Here is a 5501-nt window from a genome sequence, read left to right as displayed (position 1 = left end):
TAATAGAGCCTTGTCTCTCTTTGACCATAGTAACTGAGATATGAACAGTCTAATTTTTTGTGCCAAATGGAGATGAACACTCATAAGGAAAAGAAAATCATCCCATTAAATACATATTTTGGAATACATACTTTTTATGCTCCAGATTGTGGTGGATTATAACCTGATGGGTATAATATTCAGTCCCAAGTCTACTGGACATATGCAGATTCTTTTATAAAATACCTTCATTTATACCAGGGCTTCCCTGGTAGCTCACCTGGTAAAGAATCCTCCCACAGTGCAGGAGACCCCAGTTCGATTCCTGGGTTGGGAAGATCCCCTGGAGAAGGGATAAGCTACCCACTCCAGTATTCTTAGGCTTCCCTGGTGGCTCAGATGGTAAAGAATCTGCCTGCAATGTGGGAGACCTTGGTTCGATCCCTGAGTTGGGAAGATGCCCTGGAGAAGGGCTAGGCTACCCACTCCAGTGTTCTTGCCTGGAGAATCCGAATGGACAGAGGAGCCTGGCGGGCTACAGTCCATGGGGTCACAAAGAGTTGGATGTGACTGAACAATTATCACAGCAAGTACTTTCCCTGTAAATGAATGTGTGTATTTTTGTTTTGTTTTTAGCATTATTTATATATGTGTTTGGCTGTGTTGGGTCTTCTTTGCTGCATGCAGGATCTTCACTGTGGCATGCGGAATCTTTCATCGTGGCACTCAGGCTTCTCTCTAGTTGTGGCACTCAGGCTCAGTAGTCGCCCCAGGGCATGTGGAATCCTGGTTCCCTAACTGGAAAAAGAACCCTCCTCTCTTTCATTGGAAGGCAGATTTCTTAACTACTGGACCACCAAGGAAGTCTCCTGGATGTGTGGATCTTTAATAATACATTAAAATCAAGGGGTTCAGAAGGCACGTGTGTGCGCTCAGTCATGTCTCACTCTTTGCAGCCCCATGGACTGTGTCCCACTAGGCTCTTCCTTCCATGGAATTTTCTGGGGAAGAATACTGGAGTGGGGTGCTGTTTCCTACTCCAGGAGATCTTCCCTACCCAGGGATCGAACCTGTGTCTCCTGCATCGGCAGGCAGATTCTTTACTACTAGCACAACCTGGAAAGCCCCAGATACTGTAGTGATAGCAATTAAATTCTGGGAAATTGCAAATGTAACTGAATAATTAAGAAACAAGACTGGGGACAAGAGAAAATGACAGAATTGAATAAGAAAAAAATTGGGATTAATTCAATAAGATAGATTGGTCGGTTGGAAGTTAACGAGTCTTTTATGAATGCTGGAAAGTGGTATGAACTTGTAGTTTGAGTCTGAGGGGAACCAGGCTACGACGGATATTTTTTGCTTGGCCCCCTCCCACCCAGGACACATCCTTCCCTCTTTGCTCAGTCTGTGCCCTGAGTGTCTGCTTCCTGCTAACAGCTGCTCCCAGGCTGCTTTCCTGGCTGGCCTGTGTTTGGGTTCTACCACCTGCAGACTGACTCACTGGATAGATTAGGGAGCAAGAGGAGAGAGAGGGGTCAGGGCTTTCTTCCCTGCTCCCTTCATGAGGCATCCTTTGCAGATGCAGGGGGACAGGGAGGAGGCTCCACTCAAAGCTCTGGCTTTACTGACCTGTGACAAAGCTCCTTCCTCCCCTTGCCCCTTCAGCCCTGAGAGGGGAGGGAAGAAAGAGGGGTTACAGGTAACAGCTTCTGTCCGTCTCGAGTCTCTGGTGTGTAATCTTTCCTTTTTTGTTTTCTTTCCTCTGCTCATACTTGTATTCCAAGTTTCCTTCATTAAAGTCTATTCATCTGAACTACTGAGGGTAACTTATTTTTGTGGCTGGAACCCCAACATTTACAAGTGAGGGAACTTAATATATGTATGTGTATGGTGCTAAGTCGCTTTAGTCGTATCTATTTGAGACCCCATGGACTATAGCCCACCAGGCTCCTCTGTCCATAAGATTCTCCAGGCAAGAATACTGGAGTGGGCTTCCATGCCCTCCTCTGAGAGATTTCCCAACCCAGGGATTGAACCGGTGTCTTTTATGTCTCCTGCATTGGGAGGTGGATTCTTTACCACTTGTACCACCTGGGAAATGCTTATATACGTATATATAGAAATGTATATAATACATACGGGACTTCTTGGTGGTCCAGTGGCTAAGACTCTGATCTCCCAATGCAGAGGGCCCGGGTTCAATCCCTAACCAGGGAACTAGATCGCACATGCCTCAGTTAAAGATCCCATGGGCCACAACTGAGACTTAGTGCAGCCAAAATAAATAAATCGATATTTTAAAAAATAATAATAAAATAAAACCAAAGACTTTGTCTTAAAAAGAAACATATATAGAAAGATTTTGTATACATATATTGTTTTACTTCTGGAGAGATTTATTTCAGAAACTGGCTTTTGTGGTTTTGTTGTTGGTTAGTTCCTGGATTGTATCTGACACTTTGCAACCCCATGGACTGTAGCCCACCATCTTCCTCTATCCATGAGATTTCCAAGGCAAGAATACTGGAGTGGGTTGCTATTTCCTTCTCCATGGGATCTTCCCAACTCAGGAACTGAACCCAAGTCTCCTGCCCTGGTAGGTGGATTCGAGTTAGTGAGTGAGACACGAGTTAGTGACTAAGTGACAACAATAAAGATATATAAGAGGCAAAAGGTAGAAGGATTCTTTCCCAAATCACTGTCCAAATACGATGTGAATTTGACAAAGCTTCATACTTTGCTCACTGTGGCTTTTTGGTACTCAAGGCTATTGTCAGTGCTTGACCACAGAGGAAGGTTAACATGGAAGTTCAATTCCTGCCAAGTTCCCTGATGACTGGACTGACAGGAAAGGTGGGCACCCAGCACTTGACACTTCATCGTACCCTGCTCTCGAGAGGCTTATAATTTTGTGAAGGGGAGCGATCATAGTTCACAAAGGATCAGAGAGCAAGGATGTGGTGCCTGCACTGCTATTTCTGTTTAGTGCGTTTTTCTCTCTCTGGAGTTTCTCATGGGCCCGGCCGTCATCTGGCGTGTGTCCAGGGTTGCTTTATTTTTTCACTCTTTCTTGCCATAGAGGTCATGTGTTGTAATTTGGACTTCGGTCTGCAGTTCATGTTACAGCACAGGCTGTAAATTCAGTCAACAAGCCTTTGTTGAACAGAGAGTACTTTAAGCATTGTGTGAAGAACCCTGAACTAAGTATTTTAATTGGGAAGGGTCACTGACTAATACAACATTTCTAATCTTTATGGGCTCCGGATTGTGCTGTCTGTCAGCGCTGGGTAGGGTGGAAGACGTTTGCGGGCCAAGGCCTGGCAAAGTTTCAGACAAGCCTGAGACAAGGCTCTTCGGCCCACGTGGGGCTGAAATCCCAGGTGGGCCACAGAGATGAAGGCCACAGGAAGCGACTGAGCCAGAGACTCAGGAAACAAACACAGAGCAGTTATAATTAGCAAGGGACAGATGTTAGGTAAGGAAGTGGGTTTAAGGACCAGGAAATGCAAAAACAGTAAGGACTTTCCAGTCTCGGGGATGGTGATGCGGGTAGCATCTGAAATCCATGTGAGCCTGACTAACTGGAGATTTAGAAGATAAGAACTCCCCCTGGTCTGGGGACTGAGGGGCAGAGAACAGATTCTATCCTCGGCTTCCTTTATGACCCTCTCGGCATCACTCAATTCTAAATGGAGACTATGTTTTGTTCAGAACATTTTAGATGAATTTGTTTGTAACTTGTCTGAACTCTGACTGTGGCTTATACCCTGTCAGACCCCTTAAGACATTTTTCTTTCTGAAATAGCAGATGTTTCTGAAGTAGGTTATGCTGTCACTCACAGGCTCACTGAGATAATGAATCTCAAAACACCAAGCAGTGGGATTTCCTTGTAGTTAAGACTCCACACTCCCAATGCACGGGGCACAGGTTCCATTCTTGGTCTGGGAACCAAGATCCCACATGTCACTGGGTGTCGCCCCAAACAAAAAACAAACCAAAACAAAAACCCACCAAGCGATGTGCCTGCCATGGGGTGCTGGTGATGTTGTTCAGTCGCTAAGTCATGTCTAGCTCTTTGCAACCCCATGGACGTTAGCCTGTCAGGCTCCTTTGTCCGTGGGATTTTCCAGGCAAAAATACTGGAGTGGGCTGCCATTTCCTTCTCCAGGGGATCTTCCTGGACCAGGGATCAAACCCATGTTTCCTGCATTGGTAGGCAGATTCTTTACCCCGAGACACCAGGGAAGCCCTGCCAGGTAGTGAGTACTCAGTAAATGGCAGTGATTTTGACCATTCAGTCATGTGATTGCCATTTCTTTTTGTACTGCTTGCCCTGCAGTGTCCATCACATGAGAGTCAAATGCTTGTGCCTCACACAAACCTCTTAATTATTTTGAAAAAAAAAAAAAAAAATGAACATGAAATTGTCATTTCATCCTAACATTGGATTCTAGACAAATTCATCTCTCTTTTTTTTTGACCTAAGCATACACCATAAATGCTTCTAATTTCTTTAGCTAATTTTAGATGTAAGCAAGCCTCTGTTTCTTCATTCTCAAACCTTTCAAAAGGCAAGTACATGATGTTGCTCTAACTAGTCATCATCAATTTAAAGGCTGGATCAGTGGAAATCCCCATGCTTGTAGAGCTGATGAGAGCTGGTCAGATTTTAGTGCCCAGAATTTGTTTGGTACTGCCCTCAGATTTTTTTTTTTTTTATTTTTTTAACACAAGCAGTATCCTGATATGAAGACAAAGTTCACTTGACTGAATTCCTGGAATCTCTTTTGGTTCCTTTTTTTAAAAATATAGACACTGTGTTAGAAACTGGACAAACTTCAAGAACAGTTGCTATTTTTATAAACATAGTATGTGTCCTCATCCATCTCTGCTGTTTCACACCTTATTTCCTTCAGAACTCTCAGATAAATGCCATCTGGCCCGCGTGATTTGTTGCACTCTGCTTTCTTCGATTGCAGCATGCCTTCTTCATTGGAAACTCTAATCTCTGTCTCTCTTGTGAAAAAGCATTCTCAGAAATGTGAGTTTCCCCATCATTTCCTAGAGTTCCATGCTGCCAAGGAAGCAAACAAAAACCCTCTTTGCATTTGTGTTCCTCTGACATTATCATTCCTTCCTGACCAACCACAATATCACATCTAGTGGTTTATATGCCAGTGAGTCTGATATCTGTTCAAGCTGCATTTCTCATTCGTATGTCTGCCTTTCATTCACCAAAGCCTTCACTTTCTTCTTGTGGAAGTGGTTCTGTTCAGTCATTTCTGGGGGCTGTATTCTTTGATATATTCAGGTCTTTTCTGCTGGTTGTCTGTTTTTAATGAACAGTTAAATTCTTTGGATTGATGTTTTGGGCAAGAAGAACTAATGAATGATTGAGCTCCCTTTGGCCATCCGAGTCTGTGATTCTGGAACTTTTTCACTCACATACTTAAAAAAAAATTAATTAATTAATTAAATTGGCTGCACAGTGTCTTAATTGCAGCACCCAGGATCTCCA

This window comes from Bos grunniens, chromosome 1 (genome assembly GCF_055505025.1).
Source record: "Bos grunniens cultivar Pamir isolate PY7600 chromosome 1, Bosgru_T2T1.0, whole genome shotgun sequence".
NCBI classification, from domain to species: Eukaryota; Metazoa; Chordata; class Mammalia; order Artiodactyla; family Bovidae; genus Bos; species Bos grunniens.
This window is presented reverse-complemented; position numbering follows the sequence as displayed.